At 45.2% G+C, this 22,478-nt stretch overlaps 1 long non-coding RNA gene across 2 annotated transcripts; it reads left to right on the forward strand.

The window, feature by feature from the left end:
* The first annotated feature begins 355 nt into the window (after positions 1–355).
* On the forward strand, positions 356–19,901 carry LOC116937584 (uncharacterized). 2 transcript variants are annotated; one of them, XR_012940383.1, is made up of 4 exons: positions 357–10,254; positions 12,379–12,477; positions 15,161–15,234; positions 17,488–19,901. It is a non-coding gene; the product is annotated as an uncharacterized LOC116937584 (long non-coding RNA). The 2 variants fall into 2 exon arrangements; XR_012940382.1 differs by having other exon boundaries at positions 356–12,477.
* Positions 19,902–22,478: the final 2,577 nt, after the last annotated feature.

The following is a 22,478-nucleotide window of genomic DNA, read 5'->3' on the forward strand; positions in this document are numbered from 1 at the left end:
ATTTGTACTAAGTGCCTCGGTGAATGTGTATGCTGTGACTTTAATGTAGCTATTTCTGTGACCAGTTACAAGCTAATCACTCAGCTATTTCAATGCTAAATTCTATGCTAATTCCTTTGTCAAGGGGTGCCTCTGCGGATGTGTATGCTTTAACTTAGCTATTTCAATGCTAAATTCTATGCTAATTCCTTTGTCAAGGGGTGCCTCTGCGGATGTGTATGCTTTAACTTTTAACATAGCTATTTCTGTGACCAGTCACAAGCTAATCACTCAGCCATTTCAATGCTAAATTATATGCTAATTCCTTTGTCAAGGCGCTTTGTTTCCTCTCACACAGCTTAAAGGTCGTGATCTGAACGTGGCTCTTTCAGTCCAGCGCTGTCCTACCAGACAGTCTCGTCCCTTCACCTGATGAAGGCCGCTTGTGTTGTGGCCGAAACGTCGTGAGAATATTATTGTGTTATTTTATTTTATCAATTTATTATTTTATTCTCATTCTACGTGACTTTACCGAAAGAACCAAAGAACAGGCACCTTTTTTATTGTTTTTTTCGTTTCTTTTAATACAACGGTAAAAGTTCGTAACTTAGCGACAAGGATAAGTCGACATCATAGTCTGCCAACACACCCAGATTAAAAACCAGATGGCAGTCCACATTGGTGGCCTTGCATTATTACCTTATTTTACTCTCATTCACCTCAAATATTGTTTCTTATTGTATCTTGCTATCTACGCGACTTTACCAAAAGAACCAAGGAATATGAATTCCAGCAGTCAAGAAAGCTTAAGGGAAAGCTTAGTTATATCTCCAACCTCAGGATATCAAAATATAACTCGAGTATAAACAGCAGGAATCCCTGGATACAGACGGGGAACAAAGGTTAATAAAGCCCTAGGAATATACGTGGTAATAACGATGATAAATCACAAATCTTGGAAAACAAACCAAATAATAATTATATTCTTGGTTCTTTCGGTAAAGTCACGTAGAAGGGAAACAATAAAATAATAAAACAATGAAATTCTCACGACGTTTCGATTGCAACAAGCAATCATCATCAGGTGTGAAAACCACAACAAGAAAATTTGAAAAAAGTGGCCTTTTTAACGTTAACACCACGGAGAGCGATTTGGCAGTTATTCAAATGGACGAGTCCATCTATGTTCGGAAAAGAGGAGGGGGGAGACAAAATGGATGCAGTCTGAAAGCCACCGTAAGCGTGAACAATCAATTAAGACCTGAAATGGTTTATCAAATCCTTCCAATGATTGCTAAGCCAGAATCCATCTTCTTGGTTGAAATTGCCTCTGTGTTTGTATATGTGGATAGCCTCATAAACGAATCTCTCATGATAGCCAGATGGCTTGCAGATAACCTCTGTCTTGGAAAAGTCAATGTCATGTGAGCCTACTGAATTATAACAATGATCTGCCACGGCCGAGGTGTTGGTCCTACCATGTTTAAGGTCTCCTTTGTGTTCACGAATGCGGTCCGAGACATGGCGTTTGATTTCTCCAATGTAACTACTACCACTGAGGCAACTTAGTTTGTAGATGGCAGTGTACTGTATGTCCGGAATCACATCTTTTACAGACGTAAACAGACCACGGATTTTATGTAATGTGTTGAATCGGACCTGGATCTTGTGATTATTCAAGATTTTTTAGATATTTTTGTGATCCCCGCAATGTAGGGTAAAGTGATGGTTTTGAATGGCTCATGGAGGGTTCTTCTTCATGGTTGGAGTGATAGCTTTGCGGATTGTGTAGTCGGAGTAACCATTATCTTTTAAGAGCTTGGTGTACGTGCTTGAGTTCACTGGCTATGTGTTCCTGGTCGGATATGCATTGAGCTTTATGATGCAGAGTCTTGATGAGGGAATTCTTCTGGGATGGATGGTGGTGGGAATCCGGTTTCAGGTAAGCATCCGTATGGGTAGCTTTCCTGTAGACAGAGTGGCTCATTGAACCATCAGGTCTCTTTTTTATTAGGACATCTTTTTCGCCTTCCATGGTAAATCTGATGGCTGCGTGTATGGAATTGATGTGGTCGAGGAATTTGTCTAGAGCAGGCCGGCCATGTGGCCAGATTACAAAAGTGTCATCCACGTACCTCTTCCATAAGGTTGGGCGCAGAGTGGCAATCTGGATGGCGTCGGTCTCAAATTTCTCCATGAAAATGTTGGCTACAACCGGAGATAGGGGGGTGCCCATTGGGGTGCCCTCAGTTTGTAGAAAGTTCCATTTGCAACCAGGCCAAATAATAATTATGAAGTATTAGACCAAGGGTCATCCAGAAGAGATACAAGATAAAATGTATTCCATAGAGAGAGCCTCCCAACCGCCTTTGTCTTCCAAAAGCACGTGATAGCAATAAAATCACAAAGGCAGAGACTGCGCCCTTCTTTTAGAGAGGCAAAAATGTAACACCCAGCCACGAGGGAAGAGGGGGGGGGGGGGGAATGCAACCGGGCAAAAGGAACCCCTCCCAGATTATTTATTTCAGAAGTTGAAAAAAACTAGGAAAACACCTAAGGGAAATTTTGAGCATCTGTTTTCCACTGATGAAAAGGTGGTTTGAGGAGGGGGACAGAAACCAGGCTTTAGGGTGAGACTTAGCAGATTGCTTAATAAATCAGAACATACACACACACACGTACACCGGACAAACAACTGCCCCCACAGCAAAGAGCGAAATCAAAGGAAGTCCGGTCCTTTGTGAGAAGGCGAGCCGAGGGGAGAGAATTTCACATTAACAGTGACACGACACACATTTTCAGTACTGCAAGCAGCAGGCTCCGGGGTGGGCCCCGCAATTAACCAAGGATGGCGAGGCTGGCAGAGTAGCGATGTGTCACCGAGTGTGAGTTCAGAGCTGAAAGACGAAGTATCGCAAAAAGTGTATTCTACATTGAGTGCCAGCTCCTACCAGCAGCTGCAGCCCGAGAGAAAGAGTGACGAGCAACGTCAGGCAATCAACCTCGAGGAAGGGCGGAAAGCGCCAAGCATCGACCAAGCGAGCATCGCAGAGGGACCAGCCGCAGCTGACGAGCTGCGAGAGAAATTGTGCACCACCAGAGAGCACGGAGCAGGATAGAGCACGCAACCAGCGCCACCGAGCAAGGGTGTCTGCTACCAGCGAACCAGCTGCGAGCGCATCGTGCATCACCAGAGAGCACAAGCAGGAGAGAGCGCACAACCAGCGCTACCGGGCGGGTGTGTCAGCGACCTGCGGACGAGCAGCGAGCGCGATCGAGCACCTTCAAAGACAAGCATCATGCCGACTCAGCTCATCCAGCAGTGGACAGCTGCCACCGAGCGAGAGAGAGCGAGGGCGCCGTGTGTATGACATGCCCACACACACACACACACGACTCATCGCACCGCAGGGAACACATTTTTGGTACAAGAAACGCCACCTCGGCGTCTGCTTAACGCAAAGAGTTGAATAAGGAGACGATACACCGACACATAACACACATATCAGGACTAAAAAGAGTACTCCAAAGTTCTGTTTCAAAAAGGGTGGCCATCCTAAGGTGGTGCGTCAACTATTAGCTGATCATGAAAAGCATTGCTGCCCATTGAGTTATGTGGATACGGTCGTTTAGAAGTATTTGTCATTCTTTTTGTTAATTGACTAACTGTACCAATCAATTTATTGATGAAACTAACATTTATAAACATCTACATTTATAAACATCTACGTTACAAATCTACACACAGAGATACTATTGTGTTAAACTCTTTCTTTTGATCACAGAATCTTGCCCGCAAATTTATTGAAGCCTTAACCAATTGATAAGTATTTGCTAGACAGATGGGCACACTTCCGCACAACATTGTTCCAAGACATTTCGTTAATTGCATAATCTTACAAATGAATTCATTGAGGTCTACTTTTGCTTTCGGGACATGTTTCTTTATTGCTGTTCGTATGAATATTGTCACACTTTTTAAGGATTTTTTCCCATCGCCGTGAATGCTCGCTTTACTCTGAGGATTTGCCGATTGTTCCGTTACCCAGTTTAACACGTAATCATTGAGGGTCAAATGTACGGATCAAATGAGGAGAACATCTCCAGGAGTACTGTGTTGACATTCCTAGCATAAGAGTTCACATATTAAAGTGTTATGATTTTGTTTAGAGATTAAAATTGCTTAACACAGAGTCTGAGTGGTGCCTTCCTAAGTTAATGCATAATAATCTTAATTATAAGAACTGTATCCTGCGGTGAGATTTGAATCTTGAGACCTGACATAAAACACACTAAGACATAATCAGTAAAAGTTAAAGCGAGAATAATTGTATTATCCGATTGATAATACAACCCTAGACAACGAAGCTGAGCTTAATCAGCATACTTACATCACACTTGCATAACTTCCTACCATTCATTTTATTATCCCGATTGATAATACAACCCGGAACAATTACACCTCCCTAAATAGCATAAATTACGTGCATAATTACATAAATTAGCATAATTTCGGAAAATTACACGTTTTCCCATTTTTTATTTAATTTTTATTATTTTTATAAATTTTTCAAGAACCGACATATATAACAGCCCCCAAGTAGTTTCTCACGGATCAGGGTCGGAATTTCTCGTCGAAGCTGCTGCGTGAGGTGTGCGACGCGCTATGCACTCAAAAGGTTATAACATTGCCCTACCATCCTCAAATGGATGGTATGGTGGAGGGCCTGCACAGGACTTTGACATCGATGCTCTCTGTCAGGTGGTTAACGTGGTGCAAACTAATTGGGATTTTCATGTTCTGGGGGTCTTGGCAGTATACAGGATGGCCCCCAAACGCTTCCATGGGATTTCCACTGTTTTCCTTATGTATGGGCTGGAAAAGGAACCCCCCATGGAAGTCAAATTGGGCATGACTGGGGGAAAGGGAAAACAGCCATGCCCGTGTCCCTGCAGGTTACGCTGGGTCATATATCGGCAGCACACGACGCAGCTAAAGAAAACACTGCCATGGTGCACGCGGTCAATGAAAGGAAAGCAGGGCATGGAAACATGCGTGAGCATGTGCTTCCATGGGCAATCGGGGACAGGGCATGGTTATACTGCCCACAGGTGCCCCTGGGTACGTCCCCCAAGTTGCATCGACCATGGCAAGGACCCGTGGAGGGGGTGGAAATCAAACAGACTCAGTGCGTGGGTATACAGGTGGGGCGTCGCCCTTGGTTCATTCACCTGTCACGTCTAAAGCCATATGTTCCTCCCCAAACAGACAGCTCCATCCCCAAGTCCTGTACGGCCGGTGTCTGATGTGTCCGACGAGCCAGGGAAATCGGCCACAGAGAGTGTGCATCAGAAGGATTGCATTGTGCCCCCCACAGATTCTGAGCCCCTGAAGTCTGGGGAGTCACAGGGTTCTGCCACAAGTGATGGACCGCTGGCTGGAGCCCAGTCAACTTCTTCAAAAGAAACAGGGGAGGAGCCGACCCCTTCAAGGCTTTTGTGCGAGCCCCCGTTGCCCGGAGAAAAGCAAGATATCGCCCACAAAGATGGACCGGCGTCAAGAACCCGGTCGAAATATGCTAAGTTCCGATAATACGGATCTCCCTTGTGTGTTTTTAATGTCAAGGTCACTGTGAGAGAGATGTGTATCGAGTTATGCCTTTTGCATTGTGTTGTTAATTGTTGTTCATTGGGTTATTTTTTTATATTTATTTCTTCTCTTGTTGTTGGAGGGCGACTGCCTCCAACTGCCCAGTAGCGTCCTACACGAGCCTCCTCCACAGAGGCCGATCTTGACAATGCTGGTACCAGTCATCGGCAAGTCCACTCAGCTCCACATCCTCCTGTACCACGTCACTTCATCTCCTCTCTAGCCTGTGCAGTGCCCGTTTGGCCCCCTTGATCCAGCCTGCGGTGATTGGGCATGCTGGCTACATGGCCCAGCCAACGCAGCCTTGCCTGCCAGAGGTGCTCACCGATGGGACTTTGTCCAAATCTTTTGAGGATTTGTGAGCTCCTCACACAATCCACCCTGGTTAAACCCAGGATTGATCATAGGCAGGCCAGCCTAAATGTTCCTTACCGGCGAAGATGTTCCATTAGGGGGTCCACGTTTTGCAAGCATAGAGAAGGGAGGGAATGACTGGCGGAGAAGACTCGAAGCTTCGTGCAGAGCGACAGACCAGGTAGCTTCCACACAGTGTTATGCAACCAATGAAAAGATAATGCCGCTCGACTGATTCGGAGTGAGACCTCTGCTGTTAAATCGGAGCCGGTCATGAGCACACTGCTCAGGTATGGGAAACTTTCCACTCTCTCCACAACTGCCCCATCACCGATTGGGAGTTGTGGGGGTGGAGTGCCCGATGGTACAAAATACCCAGGCAGGTGCTTCGTTTTGGTGGGTCTGATGGTAAGGCCCCACCTCTTCGTGGCACACTCCAGTTTGAGCAGCAGCGCCTCCAACTCTTCCTCTGAGTGAGCTGCAATTATCAGGTCGTCGGCATACATAACGTGGTTGATCAATAGGGAGCCATCCCTTGACCGCACCCGGGCATAAATCAGCCTTCCATTGTATCTGTACCAGATGGAAATTCCTCCAGCACAGCTACTGAAGGCTTCACGAACTACGTAGTCAAAAGAGATGTTAAATAATGTTGGAGCCAGAGAACATCCCTGTCGCACCCCAAGGTGTACAGGGAATGGCTCTGAATCCCAGCCACGTAGTTTTACCAGGGCCTGTTCACCATCATGAAGGTCTTTAATGAGCGTGAGCATAGGGTCAGGGACTCTGAAAGCACGAAGAACAACCCAGAGCCCAGACCTACTGATAGTATCATAGGCCTTGACCAGGTCAATGAAGCAGAGATGTAGGTCTTGTTGGAATTCCCTACACCTCTGCTGTAGCAGACGGACATAAAATATGGCATCTGTGCAGGACCGCCTTTTCCTGAAACCGCATTGGGGCTCCGCAAGACTCTCCTCAGCGTGCCTCGCAAGGCAATGTTGAATAATCCTTGCCAGGACCTTTCCCGGTACACTGAGGAGAGATGCCCCTGTAGTTATTACAGTCTGTGCTGTCGCCCTTCTTAAACAGGGGGACCACCAGGGCATCCTTCCAATCCTGTGGAACCTGTCCAGTGGCCCAGACTGTTGTTATGATGTCATGTGGGGCAGTCTGCGTACAAACGCCACCCTCCCTCAGCATTTCGCTTGGGAGAGCATCTCAGCCCGGTGCCTTTCCTGGTCTCAGACTCTGGATCGCCTTCAGTACTTCCTCAACGGATGGCACCTCAACCAGCCACTCACAGGGGGTGACTTCCTCCTCCAATATTTGAGGCACCGCAGCCTCTGTAGGCTCATCTCTACTTTGTCCCATGATGTTTTCCAGGCGGAGGGATTCCCCCTCCCCCAGGACCTCACAGAAATGCTCAGCAAATCTGCAGACTTGTTCCTGGGGGTCGGAGATTAGATCACCATTCTTTCCCCTAATGATGGTAATAGGTGTGGTGCTGCAGGTTACTTTTTTGATGGAGTTAAATAGGGATTTGTGATCACGGGCCATTCAGGCAGATTCTATCTCCTCAGCAACCCGCGACCATCCACCCATCCTTGCAGCGCCTCACGGCTCTCCGAACCTCCGAGCGAAGGCTGCGGTAAGCCTCCTCATTCTCTAACATGGGATGCTGTAGCCGATTAGAGTGGGCCTGTCGCTTTTTCTCAACCATCCTGAACACCTCCTCTGTCAGACATGGTCTCTGGGGGAGGTCTGGACCGTGTACCCAAAGCAGCCATTGCAGCGGCATGAGTCACAGTCCTAAACCTCGCCCATTTACCCTCGATATCAGGAGGAGTGGGGGACAATGCCAACAGCAGCTGCAAGCGATGATTAAATTCTCGTTTCCAACTTCCATCAGCTAGCTGAGACCAGGCCACCTTAGGTAGGAATGGGGTCCTGGGTGTACACCCACCACTGGAGTGGAAGAATGGCAGGTGCATCTTAAAGATGACAAGTCGATGGTCAGAGGGCAGATCAGCTCCATGGTAAGTCCTGGTGTCAAGGACATGGACTCGCATCCGCTGGTCCGTCACTATGCTTGGACCCGGCATGCATCCATGATGTTGTGTGGATGCGCTGATGCCCGAACAGCGTGTTGGTAATTACAAGCCCATGGGCTGCTCAAAAATCTAGCAGCCTCCTACCGTTGTTATTGAGCTGATCTGGCCCATGCCTTCCAATCACTCCAGACCAGGTGCCAGTATCATGACCAACTCGGGCATTGAAGTCACCCAACAAGATCACTCTATCCCGACGGGCCACTTTAGTCGGCCTTGCCTGCATCCCTACACGGATGTTCGTCTTCGGTGGGGGCATAAGTAACCACGACCACCACTCATCGCCTCTGGTTGATGGGAAGGCGAGCCCAGACACACACACAGACACACAGATACACAGACACACACAAACAGACAGACACACACAGATGAGACACAACACACATCCGGCCTCGGGCCGTGACGTCACGTCTGCTTCCGCCCAGTGTGTCGCTGGAGCCATGCTGCAAGCTACGTGCTGAGGAGCGTCTCTCTGCACGAAGCCTCCTGGAGCCTCTCCTGTAGCAGTCACCGTGGAGGCTCACGCGCTGCGCAGTTCCTCATGCACCCTCATGGCGCTGCTCGTGGCGAGCTACGCGTTCCTCGCGTCTGTGCCCACGGAGAAGAATTTCTCCCCGAACTGGCTGGTGAAGCTGGGGGGGGCCTGGGAGGTCCAACCGCCACAGGACGGACAGCCTCTACCTCTCGCCGAAGCGACCGGGGCCGTCCACATCAGTGACCGCCTCGCAGATCACGAAGCCGAGAGGGAGCCTCGAGTCACATCCTCTCCCGCCCATGCCGTGGAGGTTCCCCAAAGAGGAGGAGAAGACGATGACAACCCAGCTCCCTCAGGGTGGACGACCTTCATGGAGATGCTGCACAGCAGGCCGGTGGCCATCACCTACGAGGTGGCAAGCACGGGGATTGCCATCCTCAGCCTCGGAGTGTCGCTAAAGAATGCAGTGGTGAGTGCCGGCTTCACACTGACACAGAGCATCAGCGTAGCACCGCGACAGGCACCACACGCAGAGACACCACACGCAGAGACGCATCACGCGTACAGATCACTCGCGCAGATATAAAAATCTCACTCGCATACACCACACACACAAGTATATATCACATCCACACACATCCTCGACAAAGTCATATACATCATTTGGAACAAGCAAACACCTTGCTCAATTTTTTTCAATGGTTGCTTAATTTGAAACCATCTTCTCGGTTGAAATTGTGTCTGTGTTTGTAAATCTGAATTGCCTCGTGGACAAATCTCTGATGATAACCTGTCGGTTTGCAAAGGACCTTGGTATCGGAGAAAATTATATCATTGTTTCACCCACAGCGTTGAAACAATGATCAGCTACGAACCAAACATTAAACTAATTTCAATGGTACAGTATATTTATTTCAAATAGTGGCACTCCAAACTTCCAAGGTCGTGATTTTTATTGTTTTATTTTTTTACCTACGTGACTTTACCTAATAGAACCAATGAGTATGGATCCTTGCAGGCACGAAAGCTTCAAATACAAATTTCAATGGTACAGTATATTTATTCTAGTAGTGGTATTCCAAACTCCCAGGGTGGTGTATTATCATCTTGTGCTAATTCCAAGCTTTGTCAATGGTGCGTTTCATGCTAATTTCCTTGGTCAGGGCGTTTGCTGTTTGTCCCCTCACAGCTTAACGTGATTTTACCTAATAGAACCAAAGAGTATGGATCCTTGCAAGCACGAAATCTTCAAATCTAAATTTCAATGGTACAGTATATTTATTCTAGTAGTGGTATTCCAAACTCCCAGGGTGGTGTATTATCATCTTGTGCTAATTCCAAGCTTTGTCAATGGTGCGTTTCATGCTAATTTCCTTTGTCAGGGCGTTTGCTGTTTGTCCCCTCACAGCTTAACGTGATTTTACCTAATAGAACCAAAGAGTATGGATCCTTGCAAGCACGAAATCTTCAAATCTAAATTTCAATGGTACAGTATATTTATTCTAGTAGTGGTATTCCAAACTCCCAGGGTGGTGTATTATCGTCTTGTGCTAATTCCAAGCTTTGTCAGTGGTGCGTTTCATGCTAATTTCCTTTGTCAGGGCGTTTGCTGTTTGCCCCCTCACAGCTTAAAGGGAGGAGACCAGCGCTTGGCTTTCTTCACTCCAACGCTGTCCGCTGGACAGGTTGGTCCCTTCACCTGATGAAGGCCGCTTGTGTTGTGGGCGAAACGTGATTTTTGTGTTTTAATTTTTTACCTACGTGACTTTACCGAATAGAACCAAAGAGTATGGATCCTTGCCGTCATGAATGCTTCAAATCTAGAATTGTAGACCTACACAAGGCTGGAATGGGCTACAAGACCATTGCCAAGCAGCTTGGTGAGAAGGTGACAACAGTTGGTGCGATTATTCGCAAATGGAAGAAACACAAAAGAACTGTCAATCTCCTTCGGCCTGGGGCTCCATGCAAGATCTGACTTCGTGGAGTTGCAATGATCATGAGAACGGTGAGGAATCAGCCCAGAACTACACGGGATGATCTTGTCAATGATCTCAAGGCAGCTGGGACCATAGTCACCAAGAAAACAATTGGTAACACACTACGCCGTGAAGGACTGAAATCCTGCAGCGCCCGCAAGTTCCCCCTGCTCAAGAAAGCACATATACATGCCCGTCTGAAGTTTGCCAATGAACATCTGAATGATTCATGAGGACAACTGGGTGAAAGTGTTGTGGTCAGATGAGACCAAAATGGTTGCTCTTCGGCATCAACTCAACTCGCCGTGTTTGGAGGAGGAATGTTGCCTATGACCCCAAGAACACCATCCCCACCGTCAAACATGGAGGTGGAAACATTATGCTTTGGGGGTGTTTTTCTGCTAAGGGGACAGGACAACTTCACCGCATCAAAGGGACGATGGACGGGGCCATGTACCGTCAAATCTTGGGTGAGAACCTCCTTCCCTAAGCCAGGGCATTGCAAATGGGTCGTGGATGGGTATTACAGCATGACAATGACCCAAAACACACGGCCAAGCCAACAAAGGAGTGGGTCAAGAAGAAGCACATTAAGGTCCTGGAGTGGCCTAGCCAGTCTCCAGACCTTAATCCCATAGAAAATCTGTGGAGGGAGCTGAAGGTTCGAGTTGACAAACGTCAGCCTCGAAACCTTAATGACTTGGAGAAGATCTGCAAAGAGGAGTGGGACAAAATCCCTCCTGAGATGTGTGCAAACCTGGTGGCCAACTACAAGAAACGTCTGACCTCTGTGATTGCCAACAAGGGTTTTGCCACCAAGTACTAAGTCATGTTTTGCAGAGGGGTCAAATACTTATTTCCCTCATTAAAATGCAAATCAATTCATAACATTTTTGACATGCGTTTTTCTGGATTTTCTTGTTGTTATTCTGTCTCTCACTGTTCAAATAAACCTACCATTAAAATTATAGACTGATCATTTCTTTGTCAGTGGGAAAACGTACAAAATCAGCAGGAGATCAAATACTTTTTTCTCTCACTGTAGCAACTGAATGTACATCAGCGATGTTTGCTTCTTAATTGATTGTTACATCCCGATAAAGTGGATTGTTTTGAATTATCCAGTTGAGTGGATTGTAAACTTGTTCCCGATTTATAGAGAAATCACGTGTGATGTTGAGATTGTCAAGATGTTTTGTGATGACAACCATTACAGTATTATCCATTGTTCGTGGAAGTTTGTCACTTACTTGAAAGATGTCCATAGCAAAGAGCACTGCCTGTCCACGGAAGCCATATTGACCGAAGACTCCACGTAATTTGATGATCTTGACAAATGGTAGAACTCTTGATAATAGACGTTGTTCTGGCTGTGTTAAGACTGGAATCACATCTTGAATTTCACGAGAATCCAAATTATTCCAGTGAGCTTTTGGCGGTACAGCTCTTGTCACTGTTGATGTGTCTTGCAACGTGAACACATTTCCAATGGTTGCTTTGATGACAATGTGGTTTGTAGATAGTGCAATGTATTTTCATTACGTCGTACTCTGTAAATCTGATTTGGACAAGAGCGTTTGATGTAGACTTCACAGATTTTATGACTATGTATTGATTGCATTGTCAAATGTTGTCATGTCAGCATTGAGTGTTTGAAGACGTTGCTATTGATAGACGATTTCGCTTTAATATAACATCACGTGCTTCAAGTCTTTCTGCAACTCTGAATTGTCACATGTGTGCACGCACAGATTGCAATCGACCATCACGAGCTTCTGGTGTTTCTTGATTTCTTGATTGTATGTGATGTTGACGGTCTTGTTGCAATAGGACGTTACGTGCTTCTGGTGTTTCATCATGAAAACGATCACGTCGTTTGTCAAGTCTGGTGCGCTTTGCCTCTTCATCTTCATTAACACGCTTTTCTTGGTACTTTTGCTTATTTAACCGTCGCTTTCGTAGCGTTGCAGTTTATTTTCGCTTTCTCTTCCCATGATCCGTTGTTTGTTTAGCATTTGTCGTTACCGTAGGTCCTTATTTTTTGTTTAATTTGTTGGTTTGCATTTTTTGTTGGCACGAGTATAGGACAAATGACTTTGGGTCAAAGAGTGGCTGGCAATTTGTGATGAGTCGGGGCTTGAACTGATGAGCTGAGAGTTGAAAAGTCACATTTACAGACCTCAGCCAAGTTATCAAGCACAGATAACTCACTTAAATATGCTAGAGTTTAAAAGTAGCAAAAATGTTAATTAAAAAAAAGACATACCCAAGATTTGAACTTTTGAGCTTTAGAAAGGCCAATGCTCAATCGATTTGTCCACCGCAAACAGCTAAATTTTTTAATGTAAATGGATAAAACATCAATACAAATGTAAAAATGTCACTTTCAATGGGGTTAGTGCAAAAATGACGTCACTGACCCTATCTATGCATTGTCCCATTGGATGCACTAATTTTTTACTTTAAATGGATAACACATCAATAGAAATGTTAAAAGTTAACTTTCAATGGGTTTAGTGCAAAAATGACATCACTGACCCTATCCATGCATTGTCCCAATGGATGCACTACATCATAATAAACAACTTTTGTAAACACACCAAAGATTTATTGAGAAAAAAAGTTCAAGTAACAATCATGTGCCTCATGCTGTTGTAGCATTCTAGTGACACCACTGTGATGACACATGTATATGAGGGTGCCTCAATAGGCCAGGTCTACAAAGTGAGGTTTTATATTTCTCACTTTTTCACAGTTTTATCCCAGTTGTGCTGTAGGCGTCCTGTCTTGAAATGAAGTATCCTTTAAGATATATTGGAGGGCATTGCAATCTGTTGTGTTAGAGAACGGCACATGGAAGTGAATGGATAACCCTTCAAATTGCCTGGTCCGCACAGTAGAGGATAGCACCGTCATGGCAGTCCTTTAGTCATCCACTCTACCACATGAGAGTAATTTTCATTGCAAGATAGTCAAACTAATATTGTCAGTCGCAGAGCTCTATTATTCACATCTGGATTAGAATTAACGAGGTCAATTTTGTAAAACTACACAAACTCTCTTGAAGCCCTCTTATGGCTAACAAACCTCGACATTTGCATTTAGCTCCTAAACATATTGCTGTTTATCCAAATATATGCTGAACATATTTTATTTGATGGGTTTTTTGTGCAGTCATTGGTGACGGGGAAATACCGCCAACTGACTACACTTTAAAACCCACTAATCAGAGGTGACTGTTTGGATTTGAACCCAGCAGTGCCAGTTCAGAGCTCTGATCTCTGAGCCACCCAGCCACCTCCCCCAAACACATTCCTGCGGAGGGAGCTGGTAGGAACGTTGGGTTGCTCGGTCAATGGCCAGGTTCAACGGCGGCGTGGTGTATTCCGCAAATATTCCCAACTGTGAGGGCAGACACAAACCAGCCCTCCCCACCCAGCCCAGCCCCACCCCTCCCACCCCCCACCCAGCCCCACCCTCCCTACCCAGCCCCTCCTCACCCTGCCCCTCCCCACCCTCCCCAGCCCCACCCTCCCCACCCATCCCAACCCTCCCCACCCAGCCCCTCCCCTCCCAAGTTTCAAGTTTCATTTATTAGGTATAGCCCTGTGAGCCATGCAGCTCTTAAGTCGGGTGCAACCGCAACAAACAGAATATGAACACAGAACATCCCAAAGCGACGACGCGCAACAGAAACATCCTGGAATAAACCAGCAAATATTCCACACAAAAAAACTTGTTAAAACACTGTGCAAAAATCACAATGTGGTGAAAGCCAACAACAACCATAAGACATATTCTTAGTTCTTTCGGTAAAGTCACGTTGAAGGGAAACAACAAAATAATAAAATATATATAAAACAATAAAAATTCTCACGACGTTTCGACCATAACACAAACGGTCATCTTCAGGTGTGTTGGTGCTAATCCCTCACACCAACATGATGCTAATCCCCCAGTTTCATGCTAATTTATATGTAAACCCCTCTCCCTCCTCCTCCGGTCCGAGCTCGTCGCTCTCCATGGTGCTCATCCCTCACACCAACATCATGCTAATCCCCCATTTACATGCTAATTTATATGTAAACTCCTTTGTCAAGGCGCTTTGTTCCTCCCACAGAGCTTAAAAGACGCTGTCAAGCTGGCAGGGTTCACTCTAGCGCTGTCTTCCGGGCAGTCCTGTTTTCTTCACCTGAGGAAGGCTACTTGTGTTGTGGCCGAAACGTCGTGAAAATTTTATTCTGTTATTATTTTTATTATTTTATCTCCATTCTACGTGACTTTACCGAAAGAACCCAGAAGATGAATCCCTGCAGTCACGAAAGCTTTAAATCGAAATTTTACAGTAAAACAATTGATTTTTCTGCACTGCCCTCTTCTGCCCACCACGTAGCACAGTGGCAGTCTATAACTACCTATTTTGCATCGTGGTCACCCAGCAGAACTTAGCTTCTGAAATTTTACAAGATCAGGCTAATTCTGGGTGACTTAGTTGTAGGTCTATGACAATACACTACAGGACAGAAAATAATGTATTGCACACGTAGCACGTGCTGATGGGTGTTGTGCAGGTCGCTCTGAACCTTTTTACATTCCCGTTTTACTTTCCTAGATTATGGATGAGGCAGCATCTCAAGTTGACTTTCCTGAGTTTGAGTCGGTACCAGGTGGATCGTCTCTGCAAAGGTATGTGTTCACGTTTCAATTTAAGCCAAACTTTTGACTTACAGCTTACTTTTCTTAAATCAGTATTGAAAAGTAGATACTATATTGGCTATTGTTGTGTATATGCCTTTTCCATCTTAATATTAACAAGTATTTTTTTGATATATAGATACATATTTCTCTTGGTTTTTTTTTTCATTTTAATAATGAATGAAAACAGTCCCGAGTCCCTCAGCAACAGCAGGTACAGGTCAGGGACGTGCCAGGGAATTAAAATAATACCTCCCAGGGTCAGAGGTCACCAACCAAGTGCTGAAAAGCGGATTCCAAGGGACTGAGGTAAGCGCCTGAAGGCCAGGCCATTATCACAGGCTGTGTGCATAAGGGGAGCTAACTTAAACAACCCGCACGTCTGAACGTGAGGGGGCCGTTGATCTGAAATTAAGAATAATGACTCCCAGAGCAGAAGGTGGGATGGCCTCGGTGAAAGAATAAGAGTTGTATATCTCTCAAGGACGCAGACTCGGCTAAGCAGCATAAGCACAAGCTGCAGGGTTGACGTGAGCGGAGCCAGGGTCACCAGGAGTTTGCGTTGGCCTGGACATAGTTAAGTCAAAAAGCTCATGTACCCTGTGGTACTATTAAAGTAACGTTAAAGTTCGGGATTCAATGACAAAAGTGGCGTAACATGGTCAATCATCACACCCACTCCTATTGGCAACCAGTCAACCATCACCCGTCTATTAATTCAATATGAAATGTTATTTACATATTTTAATAATTTCTATACAACTTGACTCGAAGCATATGACAATCAGAATTTTCCTCAGTCAAAGTGAATGCTATAACCTCCAGACATAAACGAATATAAGCAGAGTTAATATAAGGTTGGAGAGGAAGAAAAACAAGCGCACCGCAAAATTACAAACGTAAGCTAAACTGGAAACCCAAGGACGTGGAGAAGGAGGCAAATGAATGCCAGCTGGTAAAGCTGACATCGGGACGCTAGAGATAAGAATAAGAGTGGCATGAATCAAACAACTCATTATCGCTGCCACCTGCACTCAACAAGGCTGAAAACGGCGATCACTAACCCGCCCTCACCTACACGGAGTGACGGAAATTAATGAGGCTTTGAATTGGCGGCGTCAGCGAGACAGCGGCCACAACACGCTAGAGAGAGTGTGGGGCAGAGACTGAGAGAAACAGCAAGCAGGAATATGGGCGGGGGCTTGGAATGTCAGCGTGTCAGCAAAAACCCTAGCAAGTTTTTAAGTAAGATGAAACATTACATTGTGGAATCCATAACATTCATGTGGGTGCTATTCACCGTGAACTATACTAAGCTTATGTTCTTAGCTCTTTCGGTAAAGTGTATGTTTGAGTGATATTCGTAAAATTTATACTAAGCTTACAAAAAACCTAAACTGCACAATGACTTGGGCGATGTTAAACCCAGGGTCGGAGAGAAAGGGAGATCCCGGCCGTCTTTGTATCCCCACAGCGCGGGGTAGGAGTGTGTATAAGCTCGGGAAAACACCTTCCCTTGAGTCAGACACCACGATGGAAACGACACAGATCTCGGGTTACATACCGAGTCATAATTGTGGAACTGTGGTGAAATGAAAATGTTAACTTAAAACTTTTTAACCCTTCCCTTGTGTGTCGGGGATATGACATGCAGGGAGGAAAGCTTGCCCTCCCTCTCTCGTACCGGCAGACAGAGAGGCAGACCGAGAGGCACCTTCGAGACAATTTGTAACATCTGATTGTTTTACTTTTGGTGTTTTATGGAAGGAGGGTTAGAACGGAATATGCCGTGGGTGATGCGCACAAGGACACACTGACACAAGTACGGACACATACATACGGATAGATCATGACACAGCAAAATCAAAAGAAGCCCCGCCTTGTGGGCAGGATCCAAGTGAAGGGATTTTTGGCATAAAAGAGAACGCTACAGCATTGAAACCTCAGTTCGACCGGGGGGGGGGGGGGTCGACTCACCAGGGAGTTCGACCAGTTCGGTCGGAACTCGGGGGAGTTCGGCCGGCTCACTGGAGCCGGCCCATCGGGGCAGTTCGACCGGGGGGTCGGCTCAGGAGTGAGCTGCGGCCAGCAGCTCAGCTCTGCTCCGACCTCATCATCAGCAAGGGCTAAAAGCAGCTCGGCTCATCAGCCAGAGGGGCTTCTACCAGCTCGGCATCTGCCAGCAGGGCAGAGTGCGCCGTCAACCACAGTGCGCCGTCAACTACAGTGTGCCGTCAACCACAGAGCGCCGTCCGCCACCGCGTGCCATCAGCCACCAGAGAGCAGCGCAGCCATCCAGCAGTGAAGAGGATCTGCTGCCTGCGGCTCCCCGTGCTGCGCGTGTCCGAGCTGCACCAGGAGTGGGCAGCGTGCCATCTCTCCTCCCCAGCCGAGGACAGAGGCTGGCCGCCGTGTGGAGGAGTGCCGAGCTGTCCGTATGATACACCCCCCATGCACCCTCACCGCTCTAAAGGGAGCGAGTATACTTTTCCTACAAGGGATGCCAACGTCGGCGTATGTTAACGCAAGAAGACCAACCACACTCACATTATCCTATAAAAAAAGAACTCAACGATACGATGATGCGCTATGCCCCCCACTACACGACCAATCTGACGTTCGCTTGACCTAAAGACTCAACTCCAAACACTGACTATTCAAAACAATTAATATCACTCAAACATACACGGGTCCTTAACCACTCAAGTCCATAGGCCATCAGTGGCTGTGAAGGCATCACAACGAGACCGAGTGATAACCATCCGTCGTTTATAAGTATATTCATAATTTTCCTCTTTAATATTTAGTGGGCTGTACTCTTAATCGCATAAATTCCCAACAGATCCATCAATACGAATTGATTCTTGACACCTTCCGCAGAGCCACACTCACGTGGGGAATGGTGTGTCCCACCAGATCCTTATCAGGCGATCTGGTCCACAATTAATTAAAACTTGGTATAAGGTAAAGATCTTCGGGGAAAAAGAGCACACCATCGCATGCCCTTACTCAAAGCCATTCTGTAGTCAGATAATCTGCCGATGTATCTGTTGAGATTTGTGCCTTTAAGAATAATAACTGTTTTTGATTGTTTTTGTTATCGCCGTATAATCTTTAAAGTACCTTTCGTTCATAATCGCCGCACGTACTGGCGTACTCTACAGACTACTCAACTGTTCTGTGACCCAATGTGCTAACAACGTGATAAGGGTTGCATACGATCAATAAGGAGTGCGGTACTGCGTGAACAATTTAAGTATAATTATTTATTATAAAGTTAAGGTTTTTGTTTAGCATAGCATTTGCATGTTTTAACGACTCTCTCTCACTAATAACAACAATCGCGTTATGCGGGATCCATGTGCCGTTGTCAAAGTGAAATCGTGCAGTCGTTGATGATACTGTATTGATACCGTGTTGACGTTCCGAGATTGAGAGTTCACATACGATTGATTGCATTATCCCGATTGATAACACCACCTCGTCAACGAGGCGGGGCCTGATTATCATAAAGGCTATCATTCACATAACCACACCCATTCGTATAAATTAATACGATTATCTCTCGTATTAGCATAATGTATACGCATAAGTACACAAATTAACATAGTTTCGGATTAATTATGCAAATTTCATTTAATTTTCATGATTTTTCATCAATTTTCACACACCCACATATACAACACTATTGTGATTGCATTTGTTGAGTTATGACCTGTTCCACAGATAAAATGTTTCTTACTCGCAAGCCGGTTCCTTATTTAAAATGTATACTGCATTCTCGTGTTATTTATTGTCAAATATTCTAACACCGCTGCTAGACTTCCTTTCGTAAGACATCCTCTATGCATCTTATAATCCATCCAGCACATTATATCAGCAGCAAATACGTATTCTGGCTGGTGAACCAAGTAATTTTCTCTCAAATATCGTGTCTCTTCTCAGGGCCCTGTACCACCTGTCGCGTCTGAAAGAGCTGGTTGACACCATCAAGGAGAACAAGGATGGCTGACTACCCGTGATATAGAAAGCCCGAAAGCATTTTACAGCGGTGGTCGAGGTTTGTCCTCAAGAAGGATACGTTCGCTTGGTCCTCCTGCTAATTCATGGTTCTTAAACGTCAATGGTACACCAGGCGCTGTGGTGTGAATCGCATTGCAAAAATGTGAAGTTCGTTCAGGGTTGGAGTTAGTGAATGGTTGCAGCAGTATTTTGCACAGCAACGCCATAAGACTCAAACGTCACTTTGAAAGAGAACGGATATGTGAACAATATTGTGAGCACAACTAAACCAATTGTGTTAGTCATTTTGGAAGGAGCCTACTTTATTGGGAACATACATGCTAGTATTTGTGTAGTTATAGACATTTGGGAAATCACTGTAAACGGACATTTGCTTATTTAGATTGCACTATACCTGTATTGTAAAATTTCAGAATATTTTACGTAGTTTCTACTCAATAAACCAACGTTGTATTTGTATAGTGTATGCAACCCATGACTTGGATTGTTTTTATCATGTCTTGCTGAGCATGATTGGCTATGTACGGTGTGAAAGAAATTAAACATAAAATATTTCCTGATATTTGAATGTTTTATGCTGTACATGTAAATTTATTTTACAATAAATCTGAGACAAAGGCTTATACACATGGAAATGATAATATTCAGCTATGATTTGTATTTCTCAAGTATTTCAAGGAAAGTCAGCGAGTCTCGTGACATGTCTGCACATTTGGGGGTGATGATTGCGATGTAAATCCAAGCACTAACCTGCTTACATTCCTAGAGTATTTATGGTGAATTTGGGCATTCTGGGTGATTAGGTTTTAGGCCAAACACAGGCAGATGGTTGGGGATAGATGTTTTCAAGCATCTATTAATTATTCATCGGCATGTACTATTTTACTATGATGTAAAGTTCAAAAACATGGTTGTTCATGAAGGGAATGGAATAAAAACTCAACCGTGCACAAGCATGGAGGAATTAGTACTTGGAATTCAATGCAAAGATCTGGCCATATGGTGTTTACTGGGCACCAGGGTTGCCAAACATTGCATGAAAGATGTGTATCAGGCACAGCTTGTGCATTATGAAAAAATTATCACTTCCTGAAGAAGTGCATTTTGCTTCTGTCTTAGATCACCGTCAAAAGAAATTAGAGCAAATGTGACTCGACTGACAGGCAGCATTTATACTTGTGTAGTGTCCTCCTTCCGGCGTGTGGTGTGTGTCGCAGACACTTAGTCGGAGACGAGGTAGTTGCGGGAGGCATCGTCTCTCTCTTTATTATCTTGTTCACACCAAATCCTGCCTCACTCTCTCGACCACGCTGCCATAGAGCCCGGTCTAGACACGACTCTGTCCACATTGCACGGATGGCGTTGACCGAGATGGCTAACTACTGTCTGGCCAGACAATGATCAGACAAAGGCGGTGGCAACGACAGCGACGACGAGACGAGTCTACTCCCAGAACCGGCAGCCCAGAGCTCTCGCTCTCCGCTGCTGATATTCTACTCGGCGTGGCTTGGCTCCGGCCAAGCCGCACCTCCCTTCTCGAACCCACCAGAGGGTTCCTTTGCCCCAATTCCTCTGCTCGGCCGGAACACCCGTAAAAATGCTCAACAGTGTGTGCGCAAACTGTCCACCACAGTTGCTGCTGCTGGACAGCAGTCGGCGCTGTGTCACTACACTTGTATGAACACAACAATTACATAATCACATTTACACTTATACAAGAGCAGTTGAATGAATAACGATTGCACTTAATATTGGTTATGTGCAGCAGGCAGTCAGATTTATTATGAAGCAAGTAACACGACAAAGGCATCACATAGCATAAAGACAGTATTAAGTATAACATTTTAAGCATGGAAGGCACTTAAACTTGTGAATATTTTTACAAACGACTAATGGCAACTGGTAATTACAGGCAAGAAAGAACACTGACAAGTACATACAACTGCACAATCATACTGTTCAGTCACTGTCAATGGGTTTCTTATCTTAATGAGCTTTAAATTTTGATTTAAAGCTTTCGTGACTGCAGTGATTCATATTCTTGGTTCTTTCGGTAAAGTCACATTGAAGGGAAACAATAAAATATATAAAACAATAACATTTTCACGACGTTTCGACTGCAACACAAACAGTCATCATGAGGTGTGAAAAATAACGGCAACATTTGAAAGAAGTGGCGGTTATAATGTATTTATTTATTTTTAAACGTTAGCATCACGGAGAGCGAATTGACAGTTTGTCTAGATGGACGAGTCCATCTATGTTCGGAAAAGAGGAGGGGGAAGATGAAAAATTAATGTATGCTGTCTGAAAGCCACCGTAAGCATGAACAATCAATTAAGACCCAAAATGGTTTATCAAATCCTTCCAATGATTGCTAAGCCAGAATCCATCTTCTCGGTTGAAATTGTCTCTGTGTTTGTATATGTGAATAGCCTCATGAACGAATCTCTCATGGGAGCCAGATGGCTTGCAAAGAACCTCTGTCTTGGAGAAGTCAATGTCATATGAGCCTACTGAATTATAACAGTGATCTGCCACGGCCGAGGTGTTGGTCCTACCGTGTTTAAGGTCTGCTTTGTGTTCACAAATGCGGTCTGAGACATGTCGTTTGGTTTCTCCAATGTAACTACTACCACAGAGTCAACTTTGTAGACACCAAGGTACTGTATGTCCGGAATCACATCTTTTACAGACGGAACCAGATCACGGATTTTATGTAATGTGTTGAAACGGACCTGGATCTTGTGTTTATTCAAGATTTTTGAGATCTTTTTGTGATCCCCGCAATGTAGGGTAAAGAGATGGTTTTGAAAGGCTCTTCCTTCTTCATGGTTTGAGTGATAGCTTTGCGGATTGTATAGTCGGAGCTTGGTGTACGTGCTTGAGTTCACTACCTATGTGTTCCTGGTCGGATATGCATTGGGCTCTATGGTGCAGAGTCTTGATGAGGGAATTCTTCTGGGATGGATGGTGGTGGGAATCCGGTTTCAGGTAAGCATCCATATGGGTAGCTTTCCTGTAGACAGAGTGGCTCATTAAACCATCAGGTGTCTTTTTTATTAGGACATTCAAAAAAGGTAGCTTGCCAACTTTTTCGACTTCCATGGTAAATCTGATGGCTGGGTGTATGGAATTTATGTGGTCGAAGAATTGGTCTAGAGCAGGCCGGCCATGTGGCCAGATGACAAAAGTATCATCCACGTACCTCT

The sequence above is a fragment of the Petromyzon marinus genome, unplaced genomic scaffold (genome assembly GCF_048934315.1).
Source record: "Petromyzon marinus isolate PM22_M1 ecotype Great Lakes invasive population unplaced genomic scaffold, UKy_Petmar_22M1.pri1.0 PM_Scaffold_19, whole genome shotgun sequence".
Classification (NCBI taxonomy): domain Eukaryota; kingdom Metazoa; phylum Chordata; class Hyperoartia; order Petromyzontiformes; family Petromyzontidae; genus Petromyzon; species Petromyzon marinus.